We start from the raw sequence: 19,820 nt of genomic DNA on the forward strand, positions 1-19,820 counted from the left end.
TAGCTTTACGGCAGAATTACAATCTCCAACGACCCGCTTTATGGCCCCGGCGCTCGACATTTTAATTATGTTAAATAGAGTAATGGAGAAATCATGATATTAGGAACATTAATTCTGGCTGACTGACTGATTAAATTGCAGGAAGGTGTCCTGCGCTACCTTGGCGAAAAGAGCCTTGTTTTATTGGCATCGATCAGCGCCGGTTGCTCCTGCTGCAATTTTGCTGTCAGACTTTTATGTCTTCCTCCAGTGACTGTCAGTGGAGAATCCCTCTGCTCACATATGATAATATGCCTAAAAGCTTTTTAAAGGCCCCGTCTCTATGCAATAAATGCAATTCCTTACCACTACAGAAATGTATGTCCATTTACAGCTTCAGGAGGACCGAACGCTATTAAAGATGATTTGTTGGAAGCAACTGACTGCACATTAAGAGAAAATTGTTTTTGTCATAGAACATGTATTGTTCAAGGTAAATGTGCCCGAGAGGAGTATTTAGTGATGCCTTAGAAAATGTCAGCACAATCCTTTCAAACATACAATGACTCTCAAATTGTCAGAGCCGGACTATTTTTATCCCTTGAAAGCATCTGTTGCCTTGCCCCAGCGCGTTCTCAAACCGTAAATGTGTGCTCTTCCCCTCCCATTGTTTCAATGATGAGTCTCGTCTCTGGGTAATAGAGACAGCGGTCGTCCTTTATGTCCTTTGCTTAAAGGGGAACTCATAAGAGGAACATTCTTTAAAGTGTGCTACTTTTAGCTGATGAGTGGCATATGGCAGTTCTTATTGCAGCTTGGAAGCAATCATCCCGACAAACAAAACAACTATAAATGGTTTGTCATCGTTAATCTGCCTCAAAGGACTGCAGTTAAAGCGCCGAACAAAGCTTAGTTTCAAAAGACCTTGATCTGTGTGAGATTTTTTCTCTTTTTTTTTGATTTTGTTTTAATAGAACATGTCACATTCCTATTCCCCAGCGGCCGCAAACTCACAGATGGATGAAAACAAACAAGACCTTCCAAAAAAGCTTGTGGAGCCCTTTGGCTCGAGCTGTCAGTTTGAGTCGGCAGGGAACAAGGCCTTCTCTTTATCTGAAAGGCGGAGGATTCAGAGAGAGAGCGAGAGAGAGGGCAGAGTTGGAGGTGGAGGGGGCTCGGTAGTGTGGGGGCGGGGGTGTTGTTCAAGCACAGGAAAGTCCAGTAACGAGGGCAGGAAGTTTTGCGTTGTCTGGCTCCTCTTTCTGGCTATCCGGTGGTGCTATCTGCAGCGTGTGTAGCCTCTAGGCACCTCCTGGGTGCTGAGCTCTGACTCTCAATCTGCTCCGCTGCAGGGCCCGCTTGATTTCTGGGGTCTCCTTATCTGTAAGTGCTTCAGGCTTTACAGTATGATGGTTTTAAAGGTGTGGGGGGGGGAGGGCATGGGGTGTGGGGTCGGGGGGCTCCAGGGATCTGCCAGGCAGAGGCTGAATGGGTATGGGAGGAGGAGCGGGGCGAGGAGAAGGCCAGGGGCGAGATAGAGCGCTATGGCTGGAGGAAGAGAGAGGCTATGTATGTGGGTGGAGGGCTGTTTCTGAGGTGGGGAGGGGGTGTTTGGGGGTCAAAAAGGCAGGCACACAGGCGTAGGAAGCGCCACCAGCCACCAATAGCACGGACAGGGCTATCTGCTAGTTGGCCACTGGCACTGATCACCATCTTCTGCTCTCCACACACACTCCAGAATCAGGCTGGTGGTAGGGGGCTGGTTATCTGTCACAAGGCACTAAGAGGTAAAAAAGGCAATCTCTCCCGACAGTTTGTTTTCTACTTGTACGGGAGATAACGCCTCTTCGTGTTTATGCTTCCATATGTCTCCCTTCTTATGTTGCCTGCCAGGCTCGAACGGCCTCTTCTGAGTGGCTTAAACAAGAATATAAAAGAAGTTTGTGCTCTGTAGTGCCGGGCCCATAACACTCAGAAACTGGAGTGTTGTGAAAAAGCAGATATCATTACACTGTGTTTAAATGATTTGGCTGATGCACTAAGATGAATTAAACCAGGAGACAGAGCATTCTGTATGTGTTTGAACATACATTAAGATGCTGCAAATACAGAACAACAGCTACACACGAGGCATCTCCTGGACAATCTAGTGTTTTTAATCCCCTTCTCATTTCTTAATCTCATTCTTCGTTTAAAGTGACAAAGCTGCTAAATGAATGCTTATTTAATCCAATATGGCTGACAGGAATTTTTAAAAGCGCTTTTCTTTTATTCTTGCACACATGAACAAGTTACATAATGGACACCTTAAAGTGATAATCTCCAAGATTTCCATTTAAATAAATGTCTGTTAAATCTCTATCGCTGAATGAGGTAATATCTGGGAAGTGTGCTCCCGCAATTACCGTTTATCGCCATAGGTGCCGCCAAAGAGAACGAAACTGAGATCTTTGAGATTATCACTTTAAAGCGAACTAGTGAAAGTGTTTAAAAATAGTTAATTGGGTACCGTGGTTAAGGTACAAACTACATAGCTGCAATGTAATGCAAGGGGATTTCCATGTGTCACTCATCTCTCTCTCTCTACTGGCTGTCAAATTAAGGCAAAATGTCTACAAGGAAAAAAACATAATTGAGCTTATATATACATATTTTTTATACCAGAACAATTTGACTTAAAGCTGTTCATTATACGTATAACCATTATATTTACAACAATACAGATATTAAAGTTGGTTACAAAACCAAATAAACCTTCTAGTTTGACATGTTGTAGTCCGTGGCAGTAACCATCCTCTGGCTTAAAAAAACAGATTCTACTTGGAAGTCTATCGACAAACTCCTTCAAGTTACTTATTCATCTAAACATGATGTGTTTATCCAGGTGATGACATCGCTAGACATGAAATCGCTCCCCCACCCTCCTCTATCCCCCTGTCAGGGCTGAGGGCTAATCTGCAGACCGTTGAGTCCAGCAGCGATATGTAGCAGCAGGACTGAGACTCGCTATCTCGCTCTCTGTGGAAGACTGGAAATGGAATTGTTTATCAGGCCGACTCTCTCCTGTTCGCTTTGTGCAGGCTTCATTATAGCCTCGGCTATGTTTGGGAGACAATATCTGTGCCTTGTTTCCTGCGCTGCTACCTGCTTGTTGTTCCACTGGAGATGGGCCTGGGCTCTGGCGATTTATCATCCTCTCTGAGGGGCTCCTTGATAAAGAACCCAACGTCCCCCTCTGCGCCTGAGAGATACGGGCTGCAAGAGACGCGGAAAATGTCAAAGAATCTTACTGCAACTATCTGCCCATCCTGTCACTACCCCTGGGCTGGATTCACTGTATAGAGGAGGAGACGTTTTAGCTAAGCGCAAAAGACAACACACCTCCCTTTCCTTTCAGATGAGGTGATTGAGCTTCAGTGTCCCACCCCCCGTCTCTTAAAACCACCCCAAGGCCAAGCTACAGCTCGTGTTTTCACACACGATAAAAGCACAGAGCTTTGTCTGTGACAGTATAATCTGACTAGTCTGTTTTGGGAGGGTTTATCTCTGCCATGTCAGGGAGTAAAACCTTAGCCGCACTGTTTGGGTTGAGCGAGAGTGCTCGGAGCTCTCAGACACACCCGTTCTTTCTTCCCCGCTCGGGTTGTCATAATCATATTTAACGCTAAATGAGTCTACGCTCCGAACAGAGCATCTCAGAGTCATTTGTGCATTCTTAAACAGCCTTGTTTTAATTGATTTGGCATTCACGACCTCCACTTTGTGGCAAATACTCTTCCCTGTTGGAGTGACAAGGCTTTTTACAAGATCTTTATCGAATACAAGGATTATGTCACTTAATTATAATGGAAGCCATTAAAAGCTTCACGCTTTATTTAACAGAACGACACAGATTCACTGGATTAAAAGCTAAACACAGCGATTGAAAGGAAATTGGCTGTAAATTATATCTTACAGTAATTTTGCATATGGATTTTTGAGTTTAAACAGAAAGTCACGGCCTCCTCCTCTTTAGATTTCCTATGTATGAAATCTCCACCTTTGTGAGTGTCTGTGACTCTCTCTCTGTCTGCCTCTCTCTGTGTCTTGTGCTCTGCTTACTTTTCAGCGGGGTGTGCAGGTGTCTCCACACCACCGGCTCTGCACATGGTGAAAATTAGTGAAGGAAACCCAGCGCCCAGCAGGAGTGGGCTGGGGCCCTGACATTGTCCTGGCCTCAGGGTGGGGAGCTGCCTGTCAGGGGCCTCTCTATGAGGGCTGTCCGCCTTGAAAAACCTATTTGTTTATCCCCGTGTGCGGTCCTGCTTCAGATCCCGGGCCCTGCTGCTCTCTGTGCACCAGGGACCAGGGCTGTTGCCGCTAGCAACAGATAAAAATTGCTGTTAACCACAGCAGGGCCCACAACACATCAATCAACGGGTCTGCAGATAAAGGCTGTAGGCTTCTGGGGCCCCGGCTGAATGGCACGGTTGAAAATCCTTTTCCAGTGGCTGAGCACACACAGCTCTGGCGGTCGAGGCCTGCTATCATTCAGAGCCGAGGAGGGGAACTTCATTTTCACCGACGCAGCTCAGGTTTTGTTCTAATGGAGATGCCTTAGAACAGCAGCAACACAAAGGGGACTCTGGGAGAGGTCATTTGAATAAAAAGGCGACACTGTGAATTAGTGTTGACCGGGCCTCAGAAAAACCAGCCCTAGCATAGTTCAGTTGTTCTAAATGAACTCCTAATTGCTTTTGCCACTTGGCTTTGCTCTTAAGGCTGCTTAAAAGCTGCGGCGCTCGGCTTCACTCGCCCCACGTAGCCCCCTCGTTAGGACTGAATTGAGATCAACGATTGGAAATGGCCAGAAGCTGTACTCCAAAGGCCCAAATTGGCATCAGAGCAAAAAAATCTTTTAACAGAGGTGACTTCAATGATCCATTCTAACCTGTTTTTAATCGAGTTTCACCAGCGTTACAGCAAATGTATGGTGATGACTTTTACGCCTGGTAATGAAAAAGAACAATGCTGATCTTTTCTTATATTAAATCCACTTAATGTATTCCCAGACGAAGCGCTGTGCTATCACCCATGTTGGAGTTAGTCCAAATGAAACACAGGCTCTCATGGGTAAAAGCATTAGTTTTATCCCCCTCAGCTCAGCCTTGATAATCATCACTCTTAGTTTGTCCTGGATGCACTGTCCCCTAACTCACATTTGCCCCACTTTAAACAAATAGCTCTATAATGTAACAATCAAATAATGCTCTGAGGATTTGTTTACCGCAGGCTTTCTCCCCATTAAGTTTCACGGACACTGTAGACAAATAAAGTGGTAATTCCACTTTATCATATGTTACATATACCACAATCAAGCGGCAATTACATGCTCCTTCCATTTGTAAGAGCTCCCAATGCCGACGTGGATGTTTTAATGAGGGCTGTAATGAACGCTCAGGGTGTTTGGCAAGTCTCCGAGATGTTGCCGGGGCTTTTATGGCTCCCCATTATAACGTACAATTTGCATCAGCAAATTACAATGCTCCATATCATTATCCCGCACCAAGGCCCGATCATAAATTAGAGCTCCAATTACAAACATCTATCTGGGAGCAGGGAATGAAAATGATGGCAGCCCACCAGAAGCAGGCAGGAGGGAGAGAGAGCCTCCTGTGGATTGTGGGATGAGACTTCCATAGAGGTGTGATGTTCTCATAAAGCGTCCTTATGGGGGATTCGTGCTTCCAAAAGAAATAGAGCGTTTTAAGGGGGGAAAGAACGTCTGCTTGTTCTGTTTTGGCACTTCCATATGTCATATTTCACGGCACGCTGCACGTTGAACTTTTTGGTTTTTTAATCGCTTTCCTTCTGCTGAACACAACACCCACTGATTTCAGCGGCTGACTGTTTCACACTTCTCATTCAAAGCTATGTAAGCCTGACCGCTCAGCTGTGCAGAGGAAGGGTCTATTGTGTCTCAATTCAGACCCGGCCATGTCTCTGTCTCTTCCAATCTCCCTCCTTCTGACTCTCCCCCCACCCCTCTCTCATTCAGCTTGATTATACACTGGAGGGACATAATAAATCATAGAGATTTATCATGCTGCTGCTTATTAATTCAGCGCCACAAGTGTAATATTAGTCTGTGTCATTTAAAAAATCAGGCATTGCAGCATTGCCAATGTCCCCGAAGGAATTCAGAGGAAGCCATTTTGGCTTTGGCAGAATCTAATGGAAAGAAGAGCTCCTAACTCACCCTACTTTCTCTGGCTGATATGGAGATCCAGTGACGGCCTCTCTCCCGAGGACTAACAGTTGTTACAGGGGAAACAAACAGCAGTGTACCCGTGATGGCTGTGTTGCCTGTAATCTGCGACCTGTGACCAAATCTTGCATGGAGAGGTAGAACAAAAGGCGCATGCCAACAGATCGCTTCAGGCACCGAGCAGAAACCACCTCCACTGATGAGACAAAAGGCCTGCGGGTCTCCTGCAAACCCACAAGAGCTCCCCGTCGCTGCACAAACAAAGCCTGAAATTAAGAGGAGCCAGAGGCAGGCCCATTTCTACAGCAAAGCTAAAGTGTTCCTTTTCCATGGCCTCCGTGGATTTCCAGTATGGGATTCTAATCGGGCAGAGAAAGGGGAAAAAAACGCTTTGCCATTTTCACACACAGATTTTGCAAAAGCAGGTTTCCGGCACTCTCTACATTCACACCTCCCACCACACTCTCTGGGCTAATTTTAAAGGTACTAAAACCTCCTCTTGTAGCCTTTAGAGGGTGTCAGATGATGTTTAATTCATATTTTGTTTTGCATTTTAACCTTGCATATCTGTAGGATCAAACACATCCATCTGTGCTTTTTGGCTGCAGAGTCAGAGCAGAGAGGCTGACTGCGAGCCCTTGTTTGAGTTTGAGAGGTCATGAGATGAAGAGACTTTATTCCATATTCACAAACACCCCCTGGCAATTATTCCTGCTATCTGTAATGTTTCTATGAATCTATTAGGGTTGAAGCCCCCACCTGCCTCTCTAACTCTCCCCGCATGAGTACCTTTTCCAAAACCTGCACAAAAAAGTTGTACTAAGTAGGTCATGTTCTGCCACTCGTCTTCTAATCACTCAACGAAGAGAACACCATTTCCCTCCATCGGAGCCCCTGAGCCTCGCTCCTGGGATTTCAGTGAGCAACATTCACTCATTTGATTTCTGGCATGTGTTTTTTCTCCTTTTCCTTTCTCTCTCCGCACCCCTCTTTTTACTTCCCTTACCTTGTACCTGACAGCACACAAGCAGCACCCACCCTGCCTCCAACTCCACCAGACATATATGCACCACAACCCCTCCTCCTCCTCCCCTCATCTCTCCCTCTCTCGCTGTCTCTCTGTCTCTCTCAGCGGAGAAGGTGTCTGACAGTAACAGCAGGTAAGGTATAAGATTACAGGAGAAGCAGGGGCAATTATACCTCCAGCTGATGCTGCTGTGTTTATGAGGAGAGTAACTGTTAATGACAGTGTTGTGGTTTCTCCAGAGGCCGGAGCGCAGCTTAGGGAAACCTGCTGTTTTTGTCAGTCGAGTTTCCTGCTATGTTGTTGTAGATTAGTTTTTTTTTTCTCTCAGTTGATTTGATTCTTGTTTTTCTCTTCCTCTCAGCCTCTCTGACACTGAGAGGCTTCAGTCTTGGCTGTTGTACCTCTGTGTTGGCCCGCCCGTGCTGTGGCTTTTCCTTGTGTGCAAACAAAGGCACCGAGCAGGTACAGGCTTCCTGTAATGTGCCCAACTAGCATCGGGGTGCGAGCTAGGATGCCAAACATTGCTTCTTTGGGTCATAGCAACGTAGCTGCACACACACACAGGCCGGTGTTTGCAACTGCAGTTCTCTCAGCAGGGTTTTTGGCTGCTTTGCCACTTCCCCCCTACGTGCCTTCACACACGGCAGGCAGATCGCAGCGATTGGAGATGAGTTTGTGTTTAGATAAAAGAGCTTAATCATAATTGCATGGGCTTTCCAGTGTCTGGCAGTGTTACTCTCCCAGTAGCTGTTCTGGACTGAGTAAGAGGTTTCAGCAATCCTGAGAGAGACAGCGAAATATTTCATAACACATTTTCTCATGCAAGTTTTGTTTTTATGGTATTTAAGATCCGTTAACGTCAATGTGAAAGCAAAACTGAACTTAAGAAATTAGTTACTGAACCAAATTTAAAGGACCAGTTCGTCGATTTTCACAGTAGTAACAGTAACAGTAGTATTTCTCTCCAGCGTCTCTCGCTGGGTCCTTCCTTTCAGAGGGGGGGGCGCAATGCACGCTGGGTGTTGTAGGAATGTAGAATGGGCGAAACCACGAGCTGTTTGTACAACTTTCTCCACAGCTAAGACGCCAATTTCATATATCATTGCTTCTATCGATTACCGAGAACACCAGCTTTCACTGACAGTGGCTTTTTCCAGGGGCTCCTTTGTCCTTTAAGTAAAACACAAATTTACAAAATACACACACAGATGCACACTGTTGTGTTAATGTAGAATACCTTTAAATGTGTTGAGCAGCCCTCGCTTACATTTGTATTTTCCATGTTTGACCATATGTAAATCCTTATGTACTTCTGTCTGAGACAGATGGTGCTCAGACACTATTTGTCTTTTGTTTCCTGTGAGGCTGCACCTGAGCAGATTGAATCTACTTGTTTGACTATCTTTATCCTCTCACATATGTTTAACTAAAGGGGGCCTGAATTCTTACTGTGAAGATATCAATTACATTGCCTGTATCATTGCAGAAACCTTGCAGAAGTTCTGTAATACATCGTAGTGACGATAATGTATATATTCAATATCAGATGATTAGCGTGACCTCCTTTGTGTCCCCTATGGCTGCTGAGTCTGAGTCCCCTACAGGCCCACTTGGAGTGAAATGAAGTTAATTTTACTGTTTCGCTTATTGAAAGTCGCTTTGGATGGAAGAGTCGACTCAACGCCAGGAAATGTAAATGAATGCCAGACTCGCACGCCAGTCGTCTGCCCACGACCATCCACTCTCCAGACCGCATCCACTGTGCCCTCAGCGTGTGGTTGGCCTTGGCCCCGATCACACTGGGGCACATGGGAGATTAACTGGGCCGGCTTACTCACTCAGCAGGTTCCCCGACTCCCCTCCACTCATCCCGGCCCAATCTGCCAGCTAGCCTCCTGCTCCACCGAGCCGTGGCAGCAGGGCACCACAAGCCCGGCCCGCCTTCATTACGCCTGCCAGATGGGCTGAGAATTAGATTCGAACTCCCACCATGGAGGGAGGGAGTGGAGAGAGATTGAGGAGGGAAGGAGGGAGAGAGGTGGCGTTGGAAAAGGGAGGAGGGAAGAAATTTGTTAGGGGAAGAAAGTAATGGTTTTTGTTTTCATTTATGTTGCAAGTTATTACATTTTAATGTAACACCCCTGGGACCTGGCAGCATTAAATGCCTGTTCTTGAATAATCGACGCTAACTGCAAGCAAATGCTAGGGAGAAATGAAATTAGCGAGCGCAGCAATTTGGCACAGTGATTATCGGCTCCTTGGAGGCACTTCCTGATGATTTAAGAATGCTAACATTTAAGCAAGTCAGATCTCATTACTCTTCAAGGTTAAATCGAGCTGCTTCGGAGGGGAGGCAGATGCTTGATTGGAAATAGTGCTTCTTGTCTCGCTGTGTCTCTCTTCATCTCTCTTTGTTTATGCCGATGTTCCTCACTTTTGTGGCAGCTCGTTGCGAGCGGAACGCACTCAGGGCTGAAGTCTGTCACATCCTGATGCCACCTTTGGCTAGCTCTTAATTAGATCAGCAATACTCGATTTCTGAGGTATAATTCGTCCTTCGCTAAGGATCATCAGTTGTGCAACGAGCACTGCTAACTGCCTCAGCCTCGCTCTGAAGCGACACACATTTCCTTTCACACACGTGCATAGCTGGGCGCTTAGCGAACAAAAAAGAAATAGGAGCCTTTTTGAATCCACACCAAAGGGAAAGTGTTTATTACTTTCCACAGCGAGCCACAAATGTTCTTTTATACTGTATTTTTCTCTGCTATTCTCACTCGTTCCATGTAGGCAGAAACGATTTTCAAAGCAATTTCAGCCCTGGCATCTTCTGGTCCAGTGTTTACCTCCGCCAGCCGTAAGCATCTGTTCTCCACACAAACTTGATCCAATTAGGTGACACCAGACAATGGCTTACTCCTGCATAAGCCCTGCACTGCGCCAGGGGTCCCGAACAATACGGAAGTGTTTTTTCTTCCATTACGGGGCGTCAGATCCTTTTAAAGGTGTTTACCCTCCGTCGATGTGTCAGCCCCTGTATCCAAAAGGGGCTCAGCTGGGGAAGTGATAGGCGATGAGGATAATGATGCGAGTGGGAGCAGTGTGGCGGATGCAGATGCACTTTACCGTGCTGCGTGCGATAAATCCTTCCCTCCACGGCACTGCACCCCACAAAGTTGAGGGACAGATGGGTTGGACTTTTTATCTCCGCTCTCTAAATGCGGGAGAAATCAAAACATTTTTCACCGCCGTGATGAGATTTATTTAAAGCAAAGCAGGAGCAACAAAGCTACTTTGGGGAATACGTCTATTAGTTTTTTCCAAGCTGTTGTTTTCTCGTGCGGGGGGGGGGGGAATCATTGCAAGTCAAATGTAATCATCCCGCCGCTGGGTTATGCTCCGTCTCGAATAATAATAATATTAGGTTGGTCCCTGGCATTGCCAACATCAGACTTGTAATTTGAATTTCTGAGACACAAGTAAGAAGGCTGATGTTAATCACAACCAATCACCGATGTTATCGCTGCTGTTTTTTTTCCTTGTTTATAACAGCTTTATCTTTTGGCACATCTTGAAATTTGGCAGCCTGAATTCATTATCTGCAGGGTTTCATGTAGTCAACAAACATGGTGTCTGTAATGTGGGATCCTGCTTCCTCCCACTTACATGCTGTGCGCACTGCACCGCATCTGATGTCTCTACATCACATTTCGTCTTTGTTGTGGCCAAAAGGATTTCTGGATTTTAACAGGGTTACCCCAGGAATGAGCAAAAAGCCTCTAAATTGTAACCAGGCATTTCCACATGAAACATTCATGCTTAAGTATGATTAGCAGAGATTAAGGTGGGTTTGTTTTGCCTCTTAGAAGGCCCCGTGACAATTTGGAAATGGATTGAGAGCAGCTTTCGCGAGCACAGCCTCCTTAATCCAGTGCCACGAGTTCTCACCCACCTTTGCTGAATTATTTACGTTAAAGTTCTCACGTCAGCTTTGGAGCCAAGAGCCCCGAGGTGCTGTGTGTTTAACCGCCTAAACCTCAAAGCATCCGAAGCATGGAAAATATTGTGTTAAGTATTTCCAAGACTTTTAATGGAACACGTTTCGTAAGAGACAGATTTGGCGGCGTTGCTTTAAGAGCTCGTATTAGAAGACATGAAATAATGTGTGTGAGTTCAGAGAGACCTTTTGTAATGAGAGCAGCTTGTACATTTTCTATTTCCAACACTGACAGAGGAGACAAAGTGCTCAGATCAAATAGTGGTCCTTTCTTTCAGCCAGTGATGTGAATCCGTCTCCCCGTCCAGGCCGTTCTGCTATCATGTGTCCTATTTCCATATCGTCTCCCTATCGTGTGTATGGGACGGAGCCCTCCCATGATGTGATCCCCAGATAGATTCATTCATATATAATGATAAAAGATGGGTTTGGACAGGGCTACTTATTTGACAATCATTGAAGTGCCACTGTGATGGATAGCGAGGAGGACCTCCACCGCTCTCCCCTCCCACCCCATAACCAGGGCTCCCTCTCCTGATCCCCCCGCATCCCTTCTCCCCGGCCCAGCTCAAGGTCTCGCCTCACTTTAAAAGAGAAATATCAAATTGAATTAAAATTGCTCGCTCACCCAAAACAGAGGCCCGCGCACCCTAAAAATCCCACATCTGTTCCCACAATTCATTGTTGCAAAGTCAATCCCTCTCTCTCCCTCTCTCTCTCTCTCTCTCTGGGCGCGTGGTAATGTGAATTATTCATGCCAGCGGGGCCACGGCGTGCTTCATCATGTTAAAGTGCCCATGACATTACTGATGGAGCCACCGACGCCCCCGCACTGCTAGCTATGCTAATGCATCTGGAAGGAGGAAAGAAAAGAGACGGCAGCACCTCTAGGGATCAGGAGGACAAGAACAGATCACCTATTAGAAATTAGTACTTGAAAGTCGAAGTCCTAGTCTCATCGAGAACCATTCCTTACCTTCAGAAAAATCCTTTGTATGAGGAAGGCAAACACTGTGACTGGTCCAGGGCTTATGGGCTAATCATGGCAGCTATTACCCCGATTCAAGTCTGGATAGAGATTGCATGTGTTCCTCTTCATCTCTCTGGCAATCTCACATCCCATCGACTATAGTTTGAGGAAGATGCAGCCTCTGAGGATAACGGTGAACATGCCGGACGCATCTGCCAGCGGTTAGCATAACTGACTTCCAGTAAAGACTTCCTTTCTGTGTGCTGTGTTGTTTACAGAAAGTTTTTCTTGTGATTTACTTTAATTAAAGTGTCTTACCTTTGCCGAAATTTCAACATCATGATGCAGATCTGTCAAAAGAATGAAGCCTTGTCAGGTCTGTCGTCAAGAGAAGTTTGTTGAACGGTGTTCGGATCGATCATTTCTGATGCATTCGAGAAAGTCGGGAAAGCTAAACGCTTAACGGCTTTCGTGACACCGCGTCAAGGCAATTTATCTCAAGTTGAATTGTAGATCTAGAACAGATTGTTAGCTGTTAGCATGCAGATGTCTGTTAAAAGAGATTACTAAGAAGCTAAATCATCGTCTGGGAGCCGGGATGTCATTCCCACCTGCTTTTGCTCGCCGCGCGGACTGTTATAGTTTTGTCATTTGAATGCTAGTTATATAACTGCAACAGGCACATTTTCAGTTATTGTAACTGTAATGTTCCCTTGGTTATATGAAAGGTCAGTGGTGCTGAAAGTGACTAATACAGTGTAATACAGTGGTTCCTGTCCTTAAGAGAACCTCTTTTGCAATCTGTATGACTCATTATTCTACAAAGCAGGTCTCCTAACTGCTCAGGACGTTTCCTCTGATCTATTACAAATCGTCTACTCCTGCTCGCTTTCTTTTTCTGCAACTGACTATGTTTCCTTACCCCACGCACATTTTACCGGCTCATGCTGAGATTTAAACTTTTTGATCGCAGCCCCACTTCTCTGCTGGATTACCTCTCTGCTCACTGAGAGACTGAATCTCAGTCGCACCCAGGGGATTACTTTGTGTTAGTGTGCTTCCACGCTGGGAGCCGGTGTTTCTACTTATCGGAACCTGAAATTCAATCAGCCTGCTCGATTGTTTGTGCAAAGAATAAACTTTGATGGTGATATTGAATGTGGAGCATCAGCGTAGCAGGTGGAAGAATGTGCTGTTGCTTTAGTGCACATAATGTGGGCCCACAGGGAGAGGCCATCATTCAGCTCCACTTTTGTCCTTCAGGTGTTTGTATTCATGACGGAGAATGGTCTGATTGATAAGGATTTCAAAGCCAGCAGACTATCATATCTCATGTTTCTTCTATATATCTGCTCAGCAGATTCACGCTAAAAGAGGCCTCTTCTCAAAAGTTGTTTCTCCCGTCTGTAAACTGATCTTGCAATGAGCCAGCACAGTCGGAGGTTTTATATGAAGAAAACAAGCACAGGAAGGGGAGGAAGCAGAGAAAAGAGGTTGAACATTGTATGAAATATTTCCACTGTCAGTTTGTGTTAAAAATCGGCCTCCGATATGCTCTTTGTGAAGCTTTTCTCGCCTTTTCAGAAACCGCCCGCGCGTCTGTAAAGGTGCTGGGCGAGATGAGCACAACTGATACTGTGGTTCCCACACGCTCTGCCTTCTGAAATTTCACAACCGATAGCGGTTACTGACAGAGGAGGCCTGATAAAATCTCACCTGATTAGAAAGAAAAAGAGGGTGAGCGAGGCAGTGAGAGAGTTGAGGCGAGGCGAGTAAGAAGTAGAAGCGATCAGATCTTTGAGGTCGTGTCTAGGTTTCAGTTGACACATCTCTAGCTGTCCCCGCGTGCACCACGCTCTCCACAAATGAGTGGGTTGAGTCAAGCCTGACGCACTGCAAACCACACTGGCATTGCTTGATTTTCTGAATGCAAATTTGAAACAGAGATTCTTCAAGTATGATAACAACTTTTCACTTTCATACTTTCATACCAAGCAAACAAGTTCAGTGCGTTTTTTTTTTTAGGTCAAACAAACGTATGCATCCATACGTGCACAGATCACATAAGGTTGCATGGTGGTGGATCACTGCCACTGGGCCCCATTAAGGTCAGCCGTGTGGGACTTAGGAGGAGGAAGTACACCAGGGACTGAAAGATGAGCCTGGCCCCACGTAGGCAGGAGATCTGGCCCAAAAATAACCGCGTTCCCCGGCTCATGGGAGCTGCTCTGCTGAAACTCAGAGATGTTATCGCAGTCAACCAGCCGTTGTCGTCGTTGAGACGAGGAAGAAGGAAGGAAGATGGCATCATCCTGTTTGTTCTTTTTCTGACTCAGTCTGCCATGATTATTCTCTTTATCTCTGATCATCTCTGATTTAACGCGCTCCATTTCGTCGCTGTCATTCAAGCTGAGGTGATATGATGGAGTGTCTAAGTTATTAACTAACAAACACACTGATTTGATTTGCTCAACAGCATATGTGAGATGTGACCCAGATGCTTTGACTGAAAATTGTTCCCAAACACAACGCTCAACTCGGGAACATATTCACATTTCACAATCACTATAATTGGAACATTTTCTTTAGTTTAAGGCTTTCGAATTTCAGCAAAGTGACACATGTCAGAAAAGGGCCCGCCCCGCTCCCCATTCCTCCTCCTGTTAGAGATGCTTGTTAGCAGAGCTGCCATAGGCCCTCATCGCTGTGACGGCTCAGTCACAATCTATTACACTGACTGGGAGCCTACGCGTCTCATAACTGGCACCAAATATTGGTTTTGCTGATAAATTCTGAAAAAATGCCACATTAATGATGAGAAAAATAAACAAGAGGCTTGTCGGCAGGATGTGGGTGGCTGTCCCATGGGAGAGGAATCTCGGGGATATAGAAATAGTTACAGCATCACCCAACAGGGGTTCCACCTCCCCCTCCCAAATCCTTCCTATACTCCGAGTGCCTCGCAGCTATCGAAGCTGTAGTAAGACAGCAAGTTTTCATTTAGCATCTACGCAGATTCTCCTCCTAAAGCAAGCCTTCAGGGTGATGTTAGGTCTTTTCATAAGTTACAAAGATGTAATTAGACAAATTAGCTCAGCAGACACTCGGGGTTGCGTTTTTAATGGCTGCGTGTTGCCTAGGTTGGTAATTAGCAGGCAGCCGCTGCTCCAAAATCACACATTGCACCCGAGGCCTTGCATCCGTAACCTGACAACCAGTAGCAGCGCGGTAATGAAGGCTTATGTATCCCACAGGCTCGGTGTGTCTCGCTCGCCAGCGAGGTTTGATGTTGAAATTCACGCTGAGCCCCTGTGCAAATCTCCTGTTTATGCCCGTGTATCATTTCCTTCCAGGTTGAGCATGTCGTCCTCTCGCCACGGTGATGTATTCAAATCAAACGGATGTGTCTTTGCCTCACAGGCGCAGACTTTCATTTGAGCCAATCACCTTTATGGCTCAATTCATCAGGGCCCCGGTCTACGTGTCCAGGTCTCTTGTTGTGAGTAGCACCCGGGGAGCCGACGAGCCATTTCCACACACCCGGCTCCTCTCCCACTTTTAATGACTTGCCGATGGTGATTTTCGCCAAGCGGCTGTTTTTTATTGGCTCGGAATAAATTCCCCTTCTCTCTGACACTAGACATTCTCTGTAAATTGGATCGAGGGGGCTGAATGCCAAATCGGAAATGACCTAGCAAAATGCAGATTAACTTGTGAGAGAATTTATTTGTCTATTTACTGTATGTGTCCATATTAAATTTGTGACACTGTGTTTATCACAAATACGACTTAGCTGCGAGCTGTTCCAGTGACGTTCAGCCTGCATATGCAGCGAGAAATTGATTTTCCTTCAGTTTTACATTTATTTGTACACAACCTCCAGCACAAAGCCTGGTGTTTGTGCTTTTCTGTTTGTCACATTATCTGGAAAAATATCACATAACTTTGATTAGCTGCTCCGAATGTGTAATAGTTCATGTCGTGTCACAGTTGGGTCACTTCAGTCTGATGCAGTATGAGCATATAATACCTGTTTTTTTATATTAAGATACTTAAGGAGCTAGAATAATAATAACACCGTTAGCTGCTGTATGTACAGAACTGCCGATTGCCCTAACCTCTCACAGTCCCCGTCTTTCTGTCCTAATTGTGGGGGCAAGTTGGCACAATGTTCCTCCTCCGCCGATGCAGAAAGGAGATGATTGGGAACAACGTGCTGCGAGTGGATAGCAGCACACATCCAAAGGAGCTTTGTGGACCAGGCAGATAAGGCTGGAGCCCACAGCATGACAGGGAGACTGGGACTGGAGAACAGAGGACAAGGGACCGCAGCCTTAAGGCCAAACGACTCAGCAGAGAGTAATGAGGGCCAGCCCTCACAGAGGAGGCTGCACAAACTGCCAGAGAGAGGGGGGAGAGGCTGAAAGACAACACTGGGGGGCAAATTAGCTGACTGGCCGTGGTAGCTGACGTTGTAACATGTGGAAACAAAAACGCACCAATGACAAGGAAGACATTTAAAGGTAGCTTTGATTCCAGCTTTGAACACCTGATTCGAATGCACCAACTGAACACTGCATTGTTTAGGCATGACATAAGTACTTGTATGTTTTAATTTCTTTTGATGGGGCACTCACCAGTGAGTTGAGTTGGATATGTAGATGAGATATGATGATAATCTGGTACAACAACTTGTACAATATACTAACAGCTCTCATAGTTTTGATTTGAATCAGCTGAGAACCAAACAGCAGACACGCAATGTTAGCAACTAGCTGCTTGATGTGACGGAGCATGTAGGAGCTCCAGAGGAGTCAGTAGATACGAAGAACACAGCTAAAAATCCAATGAATATTGCAAAACACATGTTTCCAAATCAATGTTAATGCTGCTCAGTATCTCCATGATGAGTAAGTAAGCAAGTTTTTGCTCACAGGTTTTAAATATCAACTTCTGTCAATATAAAAGGGATGATACATGTGATGTTAAAGCTGTATTCAAGACTTGTTTCTGCTGCCTGCCCCCAGTAAAAAAAAAAAGACAGTAAAAGAAATCTGTTTAATCGGCTTTAAAAGTTAGTTGCTGAAAACACAGCCACACAGGCAGCAAAGTTCTCGGCAAGGCCACGTTGGTCTGGCGGTCGGTGGGTCGGTCTGTCTGATGGTAGGTTGGTGAGGATTCATAGTTCCCAGACGGTGTTTTCTAACTACTCTGGTGAACGGCAGACGTTTCTTTTTCTCCCAATGTTCCAAGCCTCAGCTGTTTGTGTTTAGTCCTAATTGGCCTGTGTTAGCACACATACAACACACTTAACTTAAGATGGTGAATATGTTGTCTTAACTTCAGCCAGCAGTGGCCTGGGCCCCCCTTGAAATCTGATTGGCCACCCCAAAATCCTAAACCAGGATTGGCTATTAGCCTTGTCAGAGGCGGGACTTTTGGGCTGTGTTGCAACAGGCTGCTCGTAGATTTCTTTCCATTTCAATGTGGCACATTTCCTTTAGTGCTTTAAATTGTTCCTCTGACCACACATCTTCTGTTTGAGTCCTTAAAGAATGAAGCGTAGAAGGAAGGGTTAATTAAATGCTACTCATTTGCATGTGTGTGTGTGGACACATACTTCATGCCACCCCTGCATAAGTCAGTGCCCCAGTTGGGCCACCAAAAAAGTCTGAATCGGCCCCTGACATCAGCATATTGTCATGAGCATGTTAGCATTTAGCTCAAACTACTGAGGGTCTTTAGTGAGCCTAACAGAGCTGTTAGCATACCTTCTGTTTGGTGTTTTTCTGGTAGTAGTGCTGGGGAACGACCAGTGTCGCTCAAATCACTGCTGTGTCTGTGCACAGTCTCACATGGCTTTAGACCATTAGTCTTGTTTTCCTCTGGACTGTTTTCTAAATTTAAACCACACTGTTACACAACCCTTGTTCTTTGGAAGGCTCGTGTCTCTGGTGTCACATTTTTATTGAACAGACATTGCAGTAAATTGCCTTTGGCTTTGATTTTACATAAAGTATATTATGCAGTGTATTACCGGTCCATATGTCGGCCTTCAGAGAATGAGTTTATACCACAATACATCACAGGGTCAGAATGAATTAATCAGCCGCCATCTGAAAAGGAAACGGCTGTCATCTCACAGGGGCCACATGAAGATCCTCCGAGGGCACAATCTGAGTTGAAAAATACTTTTAATTTTGAGCATCACGCTTTCTCAGGCGTGGATCCTGGCCCATCCATTATGCGTGATGCCTTCAGATTCCTCTAATGGAATTTTCCACTTCTCTCTCTCTCTCTCTCTTCACTCTCTCTCTCTCTCTCTTATGTCGGGCCTGCCTGTGGCACAAGAAGTGTTGGATCATTTGATTCCAGCTAATAACCGGAGTTAGCCCAGAGAAAGGCATAAATGAGTTGTGTCCTCCCTGGGCTCCTCCTGCTGCCTGTCTGAAGTGTGAGACGACTGAAGGCTCTCAGCCAGTTCGCTCTGTGGACGGAGGCTGATTGTGTCATGAGGGTTCAGATACTTATATTGTTCTGGAGGAGAATACTGGAAGAGGGAAACCATCTAATTCCACTGCAAAATATGTGTCTTTTCCAAAAGTGTTAAATATTTCTGCAGCTTTTTTTCATAAATGAGCAAATGTTCTAAACGGTTTATCTAATTAAGAAACCATTTTCTTTCTTGAGAGGCCAATTTTCCGTTGGTAAGGTGTCATTCATAGTGTGAATGATGTGACAGGATATATATGGTTAGCAGGTATATGCACACAGCCACATACTGCTGCACACGTGCATTCAAGCACTAAAGTCCTAACCACATACCTTCTACACCCTCACACACAGTTACGCACATACATACACTTATACATTGATCCAACCCACGCCTTCCTTCACACACGAAGCGCACACACCCGTATAGATTCTCAGTATAAATGAAAACGCTTCCCTGTTGACACGTTGTAGTGCTTTGCGTTGTGATTAGCGAGAGAAGGGAAGTGGTAATGAACTGTGAACGCGCTGCTTCCTTCCATTTGGAGAGCAGACATCAGCTCGTTCCTGCGCTCTCCCCCGCCAAACGCTGTGTTACTATTCAGTCCGTGCTCCGCTCCCAATTAACTGCGGCGTCTCTCGCAGCCCCCTTTATTGATATTCAACCTAAGAATGGCTGTTTGCTCCGTTTTCTCAGCACATCGGTGATGATGATATGCCTGGTTATGGATGAGCTGTGACATTATGATGCCTGCTAGCCAAGAGTTTGGCTGATTTTATGTCTTGATGTTTGCCAATAAACCTTTTTGTAACTCGTTATTGACCAATAAGGGACCAGGAATAGATAGATGGATGGATAGTTTGATAGATAGTTAGAGCAGTATGTTAGGCTGTTAGGCAGACTCTATTTTTTCCACACATTTCTCCTCCAAGTGAGGCAATAATTATTGTTTCTCAGTTTCACAGCGTTGTTTGCACCCAAACATCTCTCAGCCAAAACTTTTTTTTCTCTTTTGTTTTATGCAACATCTCGTTGTTTCAGCTCTGAAAAACAAAAAGTGTGAAATCACATTTCCTTTCTATCTCGCCTGTAGAATCTGCAATAACA

The 19,820-nt window shown here is 45.4% G+C and overlaps 1 protein-coding gene across 5 annotated transcripts in view; it reads left to right on the top strand.

Moving 5' to 3' along the window:
* fbrsl1 (fibrosin-like 1) overlaps window positions 1–19,820 on the top strand; it is a 310,850-nt gene that overhangs the window by 148,778 nt on the left and 142,252 nt on the right. The gene's annotated exons all lie outside the window — the stretch shown is intronic.

Source organism: Semicossyphus pulcher, unplaced genomic scaffold (genome assembly GCF_022749685.1).
Source record: "Semicossyphus pulcher isolate SPU_LCO1_2020_fin unplaced genomic scaffold, fSemPul1.0.p SCAF_6, whole genome shotgun sequence".
In the NCBI taxonomy this organism is placed as follows: Eukaryota; Metazoa; Chordata; class Actinopteri; order Labriformes; family Labridae; genus Semicossyphus; species Semicossyphus pulcher.